Below are 19,240 nucleotides of genomic sequence, written 5' to 3' on the forward strand. Positions count from 1 at the left end.
CTCTCTCTCAAACTCTCTCTCAAAATAAACAAACTTTATAAAGAAAAAGAAAACAGAATTTTCAAACACACCTTTCTGTGATGTTAAATTACATTAAATCAAATGAAATTAAACATTTAATTAGGTGCTTACGCCAGGCACAATGCTAAGTTCCCTTACAATGCTCCTAAGTTCTCTTATTCTCAAGGATCTCAAAATCTAATAGGGTAGACATACAAGCAAACAGAAAAAAACAAAAACAAAACAAAACCGTAAAGTGTGACAATGTCCTAATGGCTGCATGCACAAGGTTCTGTTGGAAAGCTGGAAATGAAAAAAGCAGCATTAAACCCAGCCTACAGATAGGCCAGCATGCTAGATTAGTGCACTTCAAGCAAGTTCAACAGGCCCTTTTTATTTTACCCTCTACTTCAGAGCACCCAGCAGACCTGGCCACAGCACCATCTAGAAAGTTTTTTTGGTCCAATTTGTATGAATGATTAAAATCTGACCATTTGCTCCAGCCACCAGCACACAATCGAACATTAAGTTCATCGACTGCATTCTGTCAAGTTCAACTTTATCCTAATGATCCCTCTGCATACTATCTCGTTCTTCCCCATCCTTATTATTTGGCCCCAGAATGTTGATGCATTTATTTAGGTCCAAGTTTGAATAAGCATGCTCACCCTTTTATAGGTAGTAGGTAATTTCCATGGAGAATAGGACCCTACGAATCTGAGTCCAATATACACTTAAAAGAGAGAAGAGCTATGAGCTGTGACTCTATAAATGAGTTTATTAGCTACAGCAGGTGATAATACAGCATTGATCCATTAGCATTTGTAAAACACTGATGTCTCAATATATGAGAAAGTGAAAGTATTATTGCTACATGAAGAGCCTATGTAAAGTATTAACCCCCTTAGCTTGAGTGTTAGGTGGGGGTTTTACATGCAAAGGGAAATATCTTGGGAAATAGCACCAATTGACCTGTATGATTCTTCCTTTCCCTTGCATTTACTAAAAGGTCCTTTCCCTTGCATGTACTAGAAGGTGCTTTAGACTTCACCCTACGCATTATTCCAAATCTAATATTGTTTGAGCATCCATGTTGAAAGATAAGCCACTGATATGGAAGGGATGCCTAGGAAAACGCAAGATGTTTTCAAAGTAAAGAAGATAAATAAGAACAGTAGTCAGAGGAAGGAATGGGAACAGCAGCTTTGATTAGATAAGGACTAATTTGATCCTTCACGATTCATATGAGACTGAGATCTGCTTTGAAGGGAGCTTTTCTTCAAGCTCACAAGTTTACAGATCTGAGAACTGTTTGCTGTATCAAACATAAATGCAGGTAAGGAGGTAACTATATGGTGACAAATTTCACGTGGGACTGAGCACATCCAAAGGTAACAAACAAGAGACAAATTTTGCTTGAAATAGGATGCTATTAATTAAAATAAACAAACTTGTCAAAGCCAGAGCTGGTGCCCACAGCTCCTCACGGGACACGGTGTTGGCACAAACATGCAAGAAGCATGTAGGGGCATCAGATGGCCCCCAAGTGACATAATCCCCTGAATTAAGGAAACACCACATTCATAGAGTATGACGTTTGTGTTTTGACCAATGAAAAACCAGCTATGTATTTAAATATTATTAACGCATTTGCTAATTGGTAGAAGAATTTTTAGTTTTTTTAAAAGCATAGTTGTTGGGGGGGTTGGGGGGAACAATGAGGTTAGTATTCATGATTTTTAAAACATTCATTGTTTGAAAAATAGGGAATAACATATTAGCTAATTTTTTAAAGTATTTAACATGGAATTTTAACATTATTGTGACCTATTAAGAATCACATACTCTGAAAAATCAATGTTCTATTCACTTACTTTAGCTTATCTTTAAAAATATCAGTAGTGTTTCTCATTAGGTTTTTTTAAGCCTTGAAGAAGTATTTTTGTGTTTTTAGAGAGGTGTCCACCTAACTATAGCTGCACTGGGGCTCTAACACACACAGCTGTTGAGCTTAGAGAAGCACTAAGGAGATTCTTGAGTCAACTGCAGCCACACTAGACAGAGATCATGTGGGAAAGTGGTGTTCTGATTCACACCATCTGCCCTGTACTATAGGTAGGTATGCCCCCAGTCCTCAGGGAAGAAAAAGCACACTGATATCGTAGTTAACCAGCACTCCAACTAAATGTGTGGCTTTGATCAAGGACTCCTTCTGTGAGTCTATTAACTTTTAGAAAACTGTTTTTATAAAAAGAATATTCTTGCCAAGAATATTCTTGCAAATCTGGCAATTACTTTTCATTATAATAATATTGACCAGGGCACCCAGCTGGCTCATTCAGTGGAACATGTGACTCTTGATCTTCGGGTTGTGAGTTCGAGCCCTACGTTGCGTGTAGAGATTACTTAAAAATAAAAAATCTTAAAAAAAATAATATTGATCAGCCCTTATACCATTGTCTAGATTGGTGTCTGGAGTAAATTTTATGGAATTTCTTCCTAAGTGTGCAATCTAGTTTTCCCAAAATCTGAAATTAAATGCAACTCTGGGTCTTATTCTTATATTTTCTCATAATTGACGCTTAACCTTTATAATTTTCCCACTAGCCCAGCAGATGAGAGTTCTTGAATGTAGGGCTGACTGGACTATCTTCAACTCAAAGCTTCAGGAAACACTAAAGTTGAAGGAGCGTATAAAGATAAAATCTTGAGTCAGAAGCTGAGGTTTGTAAGGGCGCTAATAGGTCAACAGACTAAGGGGAGCTAGTGTCAGTGCTCAAAAAATCAGGTATGGAACTAGGAAAAAGGAGCAGAGAGAAAAAAAATCAGGGAGTTTGGAATCAAAAGAGTAATCTGGAAGCCATGGCTGGACAGACACCTGTACAGGCAATGTTGACAGTACTTGGCTCTTACATACTTGATAAGGCAATATGACAAGGACCAGAGACGGGTGTCCCAGACAAGCACTAGGAACATGCCACATTTTCTCATGGCCCTTGGGGCTTCTGAATCACAACAGTAGAGATTCACTGGGCAGCTTGATAAATTACTGATCCACAATAAATATTTGCTGAAGGGATGTGTAAATTAATGGTGAATTTTTCCCTGAGACGTATGAACTAAGTCTGAATGCTGGAATTATGAGATTCCATTGAAATCCCTGTGAAATCCTTTGTAGCCCAAAGAGCATTCAAACATAATGAAGTAAATCATTTCCTTCATTCTTATCCAGAATATTTGCCATGATCAGAGCTGCAGTATTCCCAGTAAAACTCAAGTGAATATTCATTTTTCATATCCCAGATTAAAAAGAAAAACCCAAAACATAGTTGTATCTGATGAATTCCTTTCCAAAACTAACAGTGCCTTAGACTGACTATCAAAAACCATTTATGCCCACTTTCCTTAAAACCTGGAGAGCTTTTGGGGCACCTGGGTGGGTCAGTCAGTTAAGCGTCCAACTCTTCATTTTGGCTCAGGTCATCATCTCACAGTTCATGGGTTTGAGCCCCACATCAGGCTCTGCACTGACAGCACAGAGCCTTCTTGGGATTCTGTCTCCCTCTCTCTCTTCCCTTCCCCCATTTGCTCTTTATCTCTCTCTCAAAATAAATAAAAATCAACTTAAAAAAAAAACTTGGAGAGCTGTCTCCAAGAGCATGTCTAACATGCTATCCAGTTTGCAAAGAAGCCAGGTTCATAGAGGAGAACCACACCTCTCATCTCAGTTAAATGGATATTTCAAGACAACATACATTAATTTATGGTGGTCTTAATTTGCCACTTTCCATTTTACATATGTATGTACTACCAAAAAGTCTTCTAGGACTTGTGTTTGATGATTTCTCAAATCTAAATCTCAGAATAACTGAGTATAATAATATCAGACCAGGTGGGTTTATATAGTGTTCATTAAAAATACTTCAACTTTTCAAAAAAGGAAATGCAGTCTTAATTTATATCCTAAAAAGGTGAAAAAGTATATACTGGGTATAAATAAACATAGACATTTTCTACTTACTGTTTCACAGCTATTTTTTTTCAAAGTCTATTAATTTATTTTGAGAGAAAGAAAGGCAGAAACTGAGAGGGAGAGAGAGAATCCCGAGCAGGCTCCATGCTTAGCACAGAGCCCCACACAGGCCTTGATCCCACGACTGTGAGATCATGACCTGAGGCAAAATCGAGAGTTGGATATCTCGCAGACTGAGCCACCCAAGCACCCCCACAACTATTTTTAATTTAATAATTTATCATGGACATCTTTTCAAACCATAGACATCTTTCTATGTCAATGTGTATAGCGTTACCTCATTCTTTTAAAAGAAAAATGCACAAAATTTCATTCTACAAACGAATGACCATATTTACACAATATATGCACTTGTGCATGACATATAATTTCTGCCTGAAGTAAAATTGTTGATCAAAGGAGTGCATCTTTCAAATTTGATCGTTATTACCAAATTGCACCGCAAAGTGTCTCAAATTATACTCCCACCTAAAAGTACACGGTAGTACTTGTTTCCACCATCAAATTGTTGTGTAATTTGAGCTTATTTCATCATTTGTAAGTTTACCAACGATTAGTTTGCCAGAGCTGCCGTAACAAAGTACCATACGTTGGGTGGCTCAGACGATAGAAATTTATTTCCTCACAATTCTGGAAACCAGGAGTCCGAAATCAGGGCGTCAGCAGAGTTGATTTCATTCGGAGGCCTCTCTCCTTGGTTTGTATGGCTATTTTCTCTCTGTCTTCGTACAGTCTTCCTCCTTGTGTACCTACGTCCTAATCTCTTCTTGAGAGGACACCGGTCATGATGAATTAGTGCCCATCTGAATGACATCATTTTACCTTAACTACTTCTTCAAAGGCCCTGTGTCCATATATAGTCCCATTCTGAGGTGCTAGGAATGAGGATTCCAACATATGAATTTGGGAGAATACAATTCAGACCATAGTATTAACCATCTGTAGGTCCTCTTTTATGAAATGCCAGTACATGCCAGCTGGCTATTTTACTATTCATCGGGTCACCTTTTTAAATTTATTACCAAGATTATTTGTATATTGAGGAAATTATACTTCCACTTCGTGCTTTTCTTTGCTGGTTTATGTATCAACTTATGTAAGTGTATCTTTTAAATTCTGACTTATTAACAGTATAAGTCTAGGTGCAGAAGGGATTTTACTCTTCTTATGCCCTGAAAATACCAAATAGAAGCCTGGCACCCCAGTTTTTCTTGGAGTTTTAAGACTAGGGTTTGCTACAACACAGTTTCAGTGTAATGCTGGTAGCATGGAGACATCTTAGCAACAAAATATGTAGAGCCAGCACCCAAATTTAGCTCTAGGCTCTCCTCTGCTATTTTCTTCTTATTAACCCTTCCAGTAGTTGGTGCAAGCAGTCATGAAAATCGTCCTTCTAAAAAGAAATAAAGAAAACAGCAGCCTGTGGAAGCAGCTATCTTTTTAGGCAGGTAAATAATCATCTATATGGTTTAGTTTGAGAGGCACAAAACTACTTCCTCTGTACCTTAAGTCCTCCTAGGAGCATTGTCCTTGACTCCAGAAAGCGCTGGGATATAGCAAATGGTTAGTTGAGAAAGAAGGCTACCGTTAGCACAGTAACTCAGTGCTGCAACAAGGCCACGGGCTTAAGGAAATGAGGCCAGGAGGGTGTGATAATGCAACTTAGAGCTTAGAACTGTAGAGAACATAAATAGTCACATTGTCATCATCACCCATTGTTTCTCATGTACTTACTGGGTGATATTGTTCACCAATGAGACACATGGTCCCTGAGCCTGCAGAAATCCTCATGTGAAGAAGGGAAGAAATTAGGTAGAGAATATTCCTTCTGGAAAACAGGAAATAAATAAGGGATACACCACTCCAGTTCTTCCTGGAAACTGGAACTTTATCACCCTGTGCTTCAGTTTTCTAACTTGTATAACAGTATGCTTTTTAAAAAAAATTTATGTTTATTTCTGAGAGAGAGAGAGAGACAGAGCATGAGTGGGGGAGGGGCAGAGAGAGAGGGAGACACAGAATCTGAAGCAGGCTCCGGGCTCCCAGCTGTCAGCACAGAGCCTGATGTGGGGTTTGAACTCATGAACCACGAGATCATGACCTGAAGTCAGGCGCTTAACCAACAAATAAGTGAGCAGAGACCCATGTTAAATAAAATGACTTCTCTACATTGGGAAGGAAGGGGAGGAAGGCAGGAGCAGATCAGATGGATAAAGGGACCTGTTAGCTATTTGAAACACCATTGGCAATTTATCAGTAATTTACAACTAAAGCACCTAATATACTCTCTTTCCCTTTTTGAAACAGGTCGTGTAAATAGACATCCATTTCAGTCCTAAGATACTCTGTGGTTATGTAACTAAAAAATATAAACATTCAAACAAAGCAACCAATAGAAGAATATATACTTTCTCTGATTAGAAAATTAATGGGAAAATGGCAAAATATTTGTCCCTTTTTGAAAAATGACCCCAAGATAACTATTAAAGCAAGTTTTGACCTTTTGGTGCATAGCTTAATCCTGAATGCGTATTTGTGCAGGATTATCTAACCATTAAAGCACACATTCTAACCTTTACAAGAAGCAAAAGAAAAAAAAAAATCTAACCTTTACAAGAAATTCACTGAGACCAGAGTGAAAATAAACAGAAGACATGCACATGAAAAAGACTGGGAAGATATACTCAGAATGACCAGTGGTTCTCCTCTAGTATAAGGGTAACTTTTAGTTCTTCTTTGCTCTCAGTTGGTTTTTCTAAACAGTTCACAGTAATGGTTATCATTTCTTATGTGCCAGTCATGATCCTAAGTCTTTTATAGGTCACAGCTCGTTTAATCCTCACACCTGGATTGGATGGTGAGTAGCTTCCACCAGATTTGGTTCTTGAAAGTAGAGGAGCTGAGATCAAATTCAGCAGTTCCAGAGTTGGAGAGTTCAACTGCTGTAATAAATGTGAATTTACTTCTCATTGTAAATGTATGTGTGCGTGTAAATACGTGTGTGTGTGTGTGTGTGTGTGTGTGTGTGTGTGTACAGTCGACCCTTGAACAACATGGGTTTGAACTTCATGGATCCACTTATTTGCAGATTTTCAAAATAAATACAGTACAGTAAATGCATTTTCTCTTCCTTACAATGTTAACAACATTTTCTTTTCTCTAGCTTTCTTTATTGTAGGAATACAGTATATAATACATATGACATACAAAATATGTGTTAATCAACTATGTTACTGAGAAGGCTTCTGGTCAACAGTAGGCTGTGAGTAGTTATGTTTTTGAGGGGAGTCAAAAGTTATACACAGGTTTTCAATTGCACAGGGGGTTGGCATCCCAAACCCCACATTGTTCAAGAATCATCTGTACATCTGGTTTCATTTAAGGCTAGGCACATGTGTGCTGAGGCTTGGTACATTTAAATAAATGCGTGACACCTAAAGTTGAATTCCATTCTCTCGATTGCTGGAGAAATGTCATTATAACTATTTCCCAAACTACCTTAACTGCTAGGCTTTTTCAACTGAAGAAAGAATAAACATGTGGGAGGAGGAAGAAGGTTCTGCAAAGCCTCTCCTACTGTTTGGTTGGCAGCCAACTCAGAACAGCATGCTCTCAGATTAACTACTTAGAGCCTAAAATTCAGATGATTTCAGATGAGCATGCTGTACAATTATAAAAGACGTAAACTTTGAAGTCCTCAAGCCCCGTGCAGGAAACCGTTCTGAAACCTCTCTCTGAGGCTCTGCTTAAACACTGCCAGTGTGGAAAATTCCCACTCTGGGTGGTCATGTGCAGGCTTGCTGAGTCTCCCGTCTCATAAATAATGTCTCCTGACATGACCCTGAAGTCTTACGGTACAAGCTCCATCTCAGGAGCTACACAGAAAGGCATATGCGCTCAACCTGATATGGTTGGTCCTTCTACAGAAAGAGCCCCCTCCTTATGAATTCTGCCTTTCTCTTTGTGTCCTCACTCCAGTTACCCTGTGAGATAACTAAGGTAAAGCTAATATTTGAAAGCAGTAAGTTCCGATGGAAAACATCTCTCTCTGTTTCCTTGGTGCTCTGATAGTCTGGTGTCATCACATCCTATCGAAAGTTAAGTGTTCGACTCTGGAGGCTGACAGTAACGTTCCAAAGGTGCTCAAGTGTACAAATATTGCTATAAAACCAGCCAGGCTTTAGGCATGTCATATCCAGGGGTCCAGTTCTTCACCTCTCTGACCCCAAACCATCAGACCCAGACCCTGACCTCCAGCTCTGAGGGAGCTGGAATCATCTGTTCTCCAGAACAGACCTGGACCACACCTCTGCTGCTGCTCCAGAGTCCCCCAAGTTCAGTGTTGAATGTGCCATGAACTGTGGGTTTGGGCTCTGCTCACATCTAGCAGCTCCTGATAAACTGACCCTGGTCATACTTGCTGACTTGGCTTTTCGCCTTCTGGACAAGGCTTTCGCTTCTTGCCAGCACTCACCTATGTATTTTATCATTATTTCAATCTCAGGACTGACAATTCTCATGACCCTGAAGACCTAACCAAGCAGATGGAATGAGCCCAAACCACTCGTTCCAGCCTATCTCCTACCACGCCTTGGGGTAGCTCCCCTGTTCCAGCCTTAGGGCCTCACTCACACATGGGGCCCCTCTCTGCACCTTTGTCAACACCGTCCCCCTTGCCCCAGAGTGCCTTTCCCTCCGCTCTCCAGTTCAGACCCGAGCACGGGGTTAAAAGTTCAGGCTCCGGAATCAGCTTGCTTATGCGTGTGGCCAGCTTTTCTACTTATTAACTATATGACCCTGGGCAAGTTAGTTAACTCTTAATGCTTAGGTTTTCTTAAGTGTAAAATGAGAGGGGCAGTGCTCTCTGCAGAGGCCCTGCCAGCAGCCCATCCTACACCCACTCCCCTCCTTCTCCTCTGTACACAGCTCTGAAGTTTCTAAGCAGCTCTGTACTCAGGCTAAATAATAAAAACAAAAACACCTCCCTTCCTCAGCCAGTCCTGCAGCCGGGGTCTCTGTGTGACACAGTCTGACCAATGGAACGGAGCAGAAGTCTGAAGTGTGCTGGGGAAGCCTAGGGAAGTTTTTCTTTCCATTGTTAGCACTTGTGGTTTTATTTATGTTTTTTAATGTTTATTTATTTCTGAGAGAGAGAGAGAGAGAGAGAGAGAGAGCAGGGGAGGGGCAGAGAGAGAGAGACACAGAATCCTAAGCTGACAGCACAGAGCCTTACATGGAGCTTAAACTCAAGAACTGGGAGATCATGACCTGAGCCAAAGTCAGATGCTCAACTGACTGAGCCACCCGGGTGCCCCAGCACTTGTGGTTTTATGTTTCTGCTGGGATGCCAATGTAAGGCCCAAAGTGGATCGGCCAAGGACTTTATACTGAGGATAAAAAACCACACCCAAGCCGGTAGAGCAGGAAGTTAGAAGGAGCTGGAGCCTTGATGTTTTCTCAAGCACCTGTCTTAGCCCCAGACCGCCCGCTCTTGGCCTCCTTCTTATGTGAGGACAAGTAAGCTTCCCCTTCATTATGCTGACATAGTTGGGTTTCTGTTACCTAAGAGCTTTGCACAGTTGTTGTGAGGACTGAATAAGAAAATGCATGTATGCACCTAGCGCAATGCCTGGCTTCGTAAGTGCTCATGAAGTGTTCATTGATTTTGCTATTTCAAACCCCAACTTAAGTCCCAGCGGCTCCAAAGCCCACCAGCCTGCTGAGACCTCCCTTCTCAAAGGACTCTCAAGCTTACGTTTTGCGCCATTCACTGAGCCTTAAGTCTCTCCCGCTGCTGTAATTTTAGTATTGTGGTTGTTAAAGTTGTATTTCCTAGCTCTGCAGGTAGATACTATGTTGTAGGGGGCACATGTGATAGTCTGAGCTCTCCCTGCAATGCTTAGCCCAGTTCTGCTCGGTGCTGCTCGGTGAATAATCAGTTGCTTGTTCAGAAACTTTGGAACCCCTGAAGCATTGGAAAAGTTGTTTCCTCATGTTTTTTGGTTGTACTTTGTGGCCAGATTCTTTAAAGCTAAGGAATTCTCTTGATGAATTGTACAGCTGATAGGTTTTATGAAATTATCTAGGTAATAACCTTTCTTTTTATTTACCTTTTGGCTACTGTAGAACAGATAATCAATGGTAAGTTTTGAAAGGCTGCTAATTCATAGTAGCAACAACTATGTCTACACATTGTCTTACTTATCAAGTGATACAATATTCTAACAAGCTCCCCTCACCTCAGGAATCGGACTATAAAAAGACCTAGGACTGGAGCAGAAAACCACTGTCCAGTGAACTCTTCGTACCCTGTCCTCTCCTTCACTTGCTAGGATGGCCTGCATGGCCACGGCGGGAACCCCCCTCCCCCCCCCCGCTTCCCCATATCTTGCCCTATACGTGTCTTCGATCTGGTTATTTCCAAGTTATATCCTCTCACCATAAATTGGTAATCTGGTAATAAAATGTTTCTCTGAGTTCTGTGAGCCATTCTAGCCAGTTAATCAAACCCAAGAAGGGGGTCCTTGGAACCTCTGACCTACAGCTGGGTGGTGAGACATGCAGGTGATAACCTGGACATCTTATTGGGAGGGAAGGGAGTGTCGTGTGGGACCGAGCCCTTAACATGTGGAATCTAATGCATCTTCATGTAGATAGTGGCAGAATTGAGTTAAATTGTAGGACACCCAGCTGGTCTCAGGGAGTTGTTTGGTGGCGTGGGGGAAAGACACGCACATTGGAATTGGGTGTCAGAATGATACCCTATCATTTAAAAGCAGTATAAAAATTAAAAAATATGGCAAAAATCTCAAGATATCCCAGGAAGGGAAGATGTGGTGTTTGTTGTCTTGGTCACTGTTCCTAAGATGTGTTTTTTCTTTAATTCAACAAATATGTATTGAGTATCTAGATACTGATATTGCTGTGAGCACTAGCTGTATATTAGAAAGCAGAAAAGAAAAAGCAGAATACTCAGCCCTACGCTTACGACACTGCAGTCTAACGGTAGAACGAATGTCAGCAAGTGCTAAGTAACAGCGAGTAGAAAACAGGAAAAGCAGCCGGTTCATAGAATTGGTGAAAGCTTCCCTGATGAGATAACAACTGAGCTGCCACCCACGTGAGATGGAGGGGTTAATCAGATGAAGCTGGAGGAAGAGAGCAGAACATGAGCAAAGACCTATAGTGAGAGGAAGCATGGCAGGCGGAAGGGACTGAATAAAGCCCGTGTGGCTGGAGCAGAGGGTAAGCGATGAAAAGGAGCCATGCACAGGGGCCAGACCATGCACACCTGGTGGGAGTTTGTGTGCCACATGTCCGATTTGTATTCTCAAAGATCACTTTAGCGCACAGTGAGGAGTGGGGTGGAAGGCAGCAAGAACGGCAGGTGGAGCCTAGATAGTCCAGAAAGTCTTCTCCAAAGGCCAGTCTCTGTCTTTTCAACCATAAGCCCGCTTCTTGAAGGTTCCCAGGGGCTCAAAAAGGAGCTCGGAGGGGCTATTTACACACCTGGCCAGAATAGTTCAGGGCTGGAAGAAGGACCAACTCAATTTAAAGAGTTGTTCTTTTTTCTTTTTTTCTTAATTCAAAAAAATATTCATTTATTTATTTTGAGAGGTCAATAGCGAGCTGGAGAGGGGCAGAGAGGGGGAGAGAGAGAATCCCAAGCAGGCTCCACACTGTCAGTGCAAAGCCCAATGTGGGGCTTGAACCCACAAACCATGAGATCATGACCTGAGCCGAAATCAAGAGCTGGACGCTTAAGCAACTGAGTCACCCAGGTGCCCTCAATTTAAAGAGTTGGCCTAAGGTTGTTGCTAGACTCCTATCTACCCTCCTAGCTTTCAAGTGAGACTCAAAACTCATGCCTTGTCAACTTGGTGACCGCAAATATGTATTATATGTAGTTTGTCGTCCTGAGAAAAGGAAGTCAATTTTTTCCCCTCAAGTAATAGAATTTAGAGTCACTGTGAAAAGTACAGATGTGACTGATAAGGAAGAGTCAAGAATCTTCAGAAGGTTCTGTGTTTTGGGTTGGGAAAGGAGGTTTCAGGTAGGGAAATTGTGAGTTGGCAAAACAACTAGGGGGAAAGAAGAGGCATGACTGGTTTTCTGGCAGATTTTTAGCAGCTCCTGTCTTCCTGGGTTTCCACCAGCAGTGCCCAGACAGAGCCCCCCAGGCCTGGGGCCAGGTAAGCATGTATTTGGGTGAAAGTAAACAGAGCATTCCTCAGAGTTGAAGACTTCACTCAGAATCTTATTTGCATTTGCTCTGAGAAAAGCCTAGAGTTTTCTTGATCTCAGTCCAACGGCGAGGTTTTCTGGAAAATATGAGAAAACAAATTTATGCCAGGCAGCTAAAGGCCTGTAGGGAAGAAAAACAATATGTTTCTTTTTCTTTTTCTTTTTTAGTGAAGAAAGCTCAAGGAAGCAGACTTGCAATCAGTTTCTCCAGCATCCTGAGCCCTTGGAGCATGCACATTGGTCATTTTGTAGTTACACAAGAAATATCATTTAGTCCAATGCTGACACCATGAAAGCTGGGTCTACATAAGACGGTAAAAGTTGCTTAGCAACAATACTGACTGTATCCTTCTTTCCTTCCTTCCTTCCTTCCTTCCTTCCTGTGTTTCTTTACAAACAATCGAGTATCAATCAAGCAGCCACGTTTGGCAGCATGTAGGAGATCACAGTGGTCTGTCCAGAGACTTTGACTTCACTAGGGTACCACCAGGATAAATGTCTCATGAGCTCTAAGATCAGAGTCCCCAGGAGTGGAGGCCCTGACCTCAGCCTAAGCAATTAGGTGAGACTTGCCTCAGACCAGGTTCTCACTGTTCTTTGGAGAGTTGGGTCTTCTTGGGTCCAGGCAATCTTCCCATCAGGCAAACTCCTGCAAAAATGTGTTGAAGATCACAACAATGTGGATACACTTAACACTGTACACTTAAAAATGGTTAAGATGGGGGGCGCCTGGGTGGCTCCGTCGGTTGAACGTCTAACTTCGACTCAGGTCAAGATCTCACGGTTCGTGATCTCATGGTTGGAGCCCAGCATCGGGCTTGCTGCTCTCAGCACGAGCCAGCTTTGGATCCTCTGAACCCTCCTCTCTCTGCCCCTCTCCCACTCACACTCTCTCAAAAAAATAAATAAACATTGAAAAAATATTAAAAATGGACAAGATGGTAGATTTTTTATAAGACTTTTTTTTTTTTTTTTTTACCACAATAATGTGCCCAAGGCCACACAGGTAGTAAATGAGAGAGGTGGCTCCGAAGTCCCTGCGTCCCTGCTCTTACCCCCTACCCTGTACTATAATCCAGACTTCGGCTTACTCTTTCACCTCATCTTATTTTAATGCCTAGCACAGCTCATACCATAACTGGATTTTCTGGGTGCTTCTTTATCTCTGTATTTGTTTATTATCTGTCTCCCCCACTAAAATCGGGGATTTAGGCGGGGTGGCTTAAACAATAGGAATCTATTTTCCCACAGTTCTGGAAGCTAGAAGTCCATGATCAAGGTATCGGCAGGGTTGCCCGCCCGGCCTGTGGTACGTTGTTGTGGAAGCCCTAGCAAACTAACACTAAAGTATTTATCATTTCAAAAACAGAATAAAAAGAATTTACTTAAAACTTTAAAAATCATTCTTTCATAGTAAATATATTTTCACTCATCTATAAACTGTTTGCAGCAGGTTACCCTGCTTTTTGAATGTTTGCCTTACACCTTTTCGCTTGTACAAAAAAGATTTACATTAGTACCTATTTCCGCTAACCAAAAGAAATCCAAAGAGGATTTTTGCTTTCACGAAAAAGGCAAAAAGTGACAATAGCGCTCATTGGTTTCGCAGTCTTCTAGAGGCAGCGAGAATGGCGCCACCCAACGCCTTCCCTGGGAACTACACTCAGCGTCTCGGTATGTGAGCGTCTGTGCTTTATCTTAGTTTATTTTATGATCTTTTAGTAAGATGTGTTTTGAGGTATTAGGAAAACCTAGAGATTATTTTTGGGGTCTGGGAATGCTCGAAAATGTTTCCATATAAATTCATGGCAATTGCTTCTTCACTTTATGCCTTTTCGATTATGGAAGATTTTACAACTTTACAACTCTTGGATAGTGGGGGAAGCCTGTATTTGGTATGGGTTTCTTAAGGAATAACCTTCTGTTATCAGAAGATGTTTTGAGAGAAATTAGAAATTAGAGAATATTAGAAAATAGAGAAATTAGAGAGAAAATTAGAAAATAAACAGAAGTAGAAAAGATACATATGCAAAATGAAGAAAATAAAAATCACTCGTTATCCTTTACCAACTTATATTATGATGTAGCACCAATGATTTGTCTCAACAGATATACGCAGTGATGGTTCACAGTATTCTAATGGATCATGGATTTTCCCACATATTATTAATGTGACTTCAGCCAACTTTGACCAAGTCAGAACCTTTATGAGCTCATCTGTAAAATGGGGATAATAAGAACGGCCTCTCTGGGCTTTTGTCAATTATATATTAATGGAGTGCTGGATATAAAGCGCCTAAGTGCCTGGTACATACATAGTAAGCAAACAATAAATATTCTGTATCTTTTTACAAAGTCTGTATTTTACCAAAATGGGGTCATTCTGTACACATTATTTTTGCAATCTAGATTTTCTCATGTTTGTTAGAGTTTTATCTACCTATTAAGTTTCATTTCTGGATATATAAATGCCCCATACATAAGAATGGTTTTTTCTGGTCTCATGATGTTTTCATTTGAACAGCCTTCCTTTAGACCTCTTGGTATAGAATTCTATGCCGTTCTAAGACTCTTGATCTTTTAGCAGGCTCCTTGTGTTTGAGAAAACTTCCAAAAGCACAGTTGGGGTCGAGAACTCATTCAAATCTGAGACACTGCCAGGAGGCAAAAACTAAACAGAACCGTTCCTGCTGACTCCACATTGTAGCTGCCAGATGCCTCGGTTAACTCATGGAAAGGAAAACAAAATGGAATCATGAAATGAAAATGCTTTAGAGACCACAAAATGGTGGTGGCTGAATGGACGTTTGCTCCTCTGCTGATTTTAGCAGTGGTTCTAAGGGTCAGCTGTGCCCCAAGCCCACACCTCTGACAGAGCCAGGCCGCCACAAGACAGAGCAGCAGGCCTGTAGGAGGAGACTCCAGCTGTGGTGCCAAAGGTACCAGGAAGTTACCCCCTCGGTGCCCGTATCCTGGCTCTACCACCGAAAAGCAACCTCCTTCACCGGAAGTTCTGTCCACTGACCTTTCCTAAAATGCAAAAATTCATGAGAACATTTAAACCTCAAGTTCTTAGGATAAATGAGTTGCAGGTTCTTTCCAAAAGCAGGTTTTAACGGGGGCAGGGGAACAGCTTGAGAGAACGTGTGGCATGTGTGGGTAAGAAAGACATTGATTCCAAAGGGGAAGCTGGAAGTTAAGTGCTGTTTGCCTCCAAGGTAAACAGTCTAAGGACTGTGCAAGGACCAGTCTAAGCTCTGGGGGCAATGAGGTGGCATGATTGGTAGTCGAGGTCTCTTACAAATACCCTACAGAGGAAAAGACACATTCCACCTGGGCTTCAGGATCTCTCCCAAGGACATACAGACCAAGGTGGCTTCCATATAGAAAACAGGTGGCACTTTGTGGAGCGAACTTGGACTCTATAGAAAACACAAGGCTGTGAGCGCCCACCTGTCAACTGCAGTTCTTTCCTTCCAGTAACTCCATCACATCAAGTCAACTCAACAAATATCTGCCAGGCATCCACTGTGAACAGGACACTGCATCACGGTAGACCTGCCCAATGAAGGCAGCGTCCTGCAGCTGGGAGCTCTCTCATGCAGCAGCTTCCAGCCAGCTTTGGAACTGGAGGCTGTGAGGAAGTGAGCAACAGGAAGACTGGCCGAGGAACCCTCACCCTCGCCCCCATACCCAAGGGGCAACTGCTGTGCCCCCCTGCACTGAAAGGGAAGGATCACCATGATACCACAGCCTGACCCAATAGGGACTTTCGGCCAGTCAGCTTTTTTAAACACAAAGAAAGGGGGTGCCTGGGTGGTTCAGTCTGTTAAGCATCCTACTCTTGATTTTGGCTCAGGTCATAATCTCATGGTTTGTGGGATGGAGCCCCGTGTTGGGCTCTGCGCTGACAGCTCTGAGCCTCTTGGGAGTCTCTCTTTCCCTCTCTCTCTGCCCCTCCCCTGCTTGTGCTCTCTCTCTCTCTCTCTCTCAAAATAAATAAATAAACATTTAAAAAATTAAAAAAATAAAGACAAAGGAAGAATCTCTCTAAGGATAAACAATTTAACATGGATCTTTGAATAACAAATAACCCTAAGAAACAGATGTGACTGTTTATCTCATAAGAGACAGATTTTGTGGAATAATATGTTCAAGAATATGGATCCATGGCAAAATATTGCTGTAACTGATTACATACATTATAATTCATTTTTTCCTGCTTGTTTTTCTACCACAGTTTAGAAGCACAGAAAATTGTCAACATGAACTTTATGCTATGAAGGTGGCTCCAGTGGAACTCCTAAAATGACATAATTCCCAGAATATTGCTCATAAGCACAAACAAAGCAATCACACTCATTTTTTTCAAGACGACTGAAGATATGAGTTCCTTTCTTCATGTGAAAAATGTACTTTGCCCTGGCCAAATGGATCACAATGCCTCCTAAGACTATAGTCTCCTTCTAAAGGAATCTGCCACCTAGAGCCTTGTGCTCCAGACCATCTATCCCAATTCTGGATATACATCAGAATCGCTGGAGAGCTTTAAAAACATGTCACTATCTAAACCCCATTCCTGCAGATTCTAATTCTGAGATCCTAATTAATCTTGGGTGGGGTCTAATTTTTAATTTTTTTAAGTTTATTTTTTTAATTTTAGAGAGACAGAGATAGCAGAAGTTGAGGAGGGGCAGAGAGAGAGGGAGACACAAAATCTGAAGCAGGCTCCAGGCTCTGAGCTATCAACACAGAGCTTAACATGGGGTTTGAACTCACAGACCTCGAGATCACGACCTGAGCTGAAGTAGGATGCTTAACTGACTGAGCTACCCAGGTGCCCCGGATAGGGTCTAATTTTTAAAGCCACCATAGAAGATTCTGTTTTTCAGCCTGCACTGAGAACCCCTGTGCTAGACTATTCCATAAGCTGAACTGGCCAGGCTAAGTACAATCCCACGCTTCCTCCCCCATATGTGATTGATTGGACCCATGTTGAACAGTTGGCCCAAGGACAGCCAATACCTAAGTTGGCCTGGGTCCTTTGAGGTGGCATGAGTTGGGATGACCTTCCCCATATTTAAAGATTTTCTAGGAGAACTCATGGGATCTAGCACATAGCTAGACTCATGGCTAAGATTTATTACAATGACATAGTAAGGATACACCATCAGATCATAATGGGAAAAGACATAGGCGGAATCTAGAGAAATCCATGCACAGGCATCCTGTGCCCTCTCCTTCTGTGAGGGGTACACATGAACATGATACTTTCTCCAGCAATGAAAAGTACAGTAACATGTGTATGGTGTTCCTGCTCAGAACAGCCCTTTAGAGACTCGGCGTCCAACATTTTTATTGGGGGCTGGTCACATCTGCATTCTGCTTATCATTTTCCAAATTCCAGACTCCCAGAAGGAAATAATACATTCAGCATGAATCATGTTGTTTATGCAAACAGTCTAGGCACAGAGGACCACTCTTATCAGTTATGAGAATGGTGGAAACACCCAGACACCAGCCGAGAGCCAACTTTATAAACTGTCCTTCTAGACATAGCAGTCTTGGGCCTGCTGTATTAACTCATTTCTGCACATGGCCCAAAACAGAGGTGATAATTATTAGCTAGACTGATAAACTTTGATGACGGAATAGAATCTGGGAAACAAGAATAGCCTCAGACTGTTGATTTTGAGGGGAGAAATGACCAGGCACAAAGAGAAACAAAGATAAAGGCATAGTTGAGTCACGGTGATGGTGATACTCTAGTGAAGAGAAGAAAGTCCAGTGCTGAGGGTTCAGCAAGATAACGCAGCTATTCAAGCTCTGTTCTTCTGCTACCCAAATGCTGTTCCTCTTTTCTCCCTGAAAACTATCAACCCAGCCTCCCCTGGTTTTTCATGGATTTTCTGTATCCCTTAGAGTCACTTTATTTCTAATTTTTTTTTTAACGTTTTTATTTATTTTTGAGACAGAGAGAGACAGAGCATGAATGGGGGAGGGGCAGAGAGAGAGGGAAACACAGAATCGGAAGCAGGCTCCAGGCTCCGAGCCATCAGCCCAGAGCCCGATGCGGGGCTCGAACTCACAGACCGTGAGACGTGACCTGAGCTGAAGTCGGACGCTTAACCGACTGAGCCACCCAGGCGCCCCCCCTTAGAGTCACTTTATAAGTTTATCCTTTCTACACGTGGATCATCCTCTCTATAAACCTTGATCACTCAGCCAGGGTAAGTCTTAATATCTTTTAACTGAAAGAGCTAAAAGCCCACTCATCACATGATGCTCACCCAGGACTACCTCACACATAGGCAGAGAAAGAGCAACCACCAACACCCAACCTCAAAAAGCAGGGGGTAGGGGGAGGTATGTGGGCTCATCACCCAGAATAGGCTTCACAAAGCCACAACTGTCATTCCCGGAAACATGCTGCCTTCCACGTCAGATGGACTTTTGGCTGAATTCAGTAATACCTATGCAGAAATTATTTGGAAGTTTTGGTCATAGAGACCATGAAGACTTGGTCTTCATAGTCCCAGAATCAAAACAACTGATTGAAAACCGTAGAAGAGATCCTAGTATCTACGAACTTCTATCTATGTCTACGTATATCTTGGTTTCACTCACTTAATGTTTAGCTGGACATATCTATGGACTTCAAAATCCTTTTTTTAATATTTATCTTTGGGACAGCACAAGTGGGGGAGGGGCAGAGAGGGGACTGAGGATTTGAAGTGGGCTCTATGCCCACAGGCTGACAGCAGTAAGCCCAACGTAGGGCTCGGACTCACGAACGGAGAGATCACGACCTGAGCTGAAGTCAGATGCTCAACAGACTGAGTCACCCAGGTGCCCCAAAAATCTTTTTTTTAAGGAAGCTCTATACTCAAGGTGGGGCTCAAACTCATGACCCCCAGATCGAGTCACACACTCTACCAACAAGGCAGGCAGGCACCCCTCAAA

The sequence above is a fragment of the Panthera onca genome, chromosome A1, assembly GCF_046562875.1.
Source record: "Panthera onca isolate mPanOnc1 chromosome A1, mPanOnc1 haplotype 2, whole genome shotgun sequence".
Lineage (NCBI taxonomy): Eukaryota > Metazoa > Chordata > Mammalia > Carnivora > Felidae > Panthera > Panthera onca.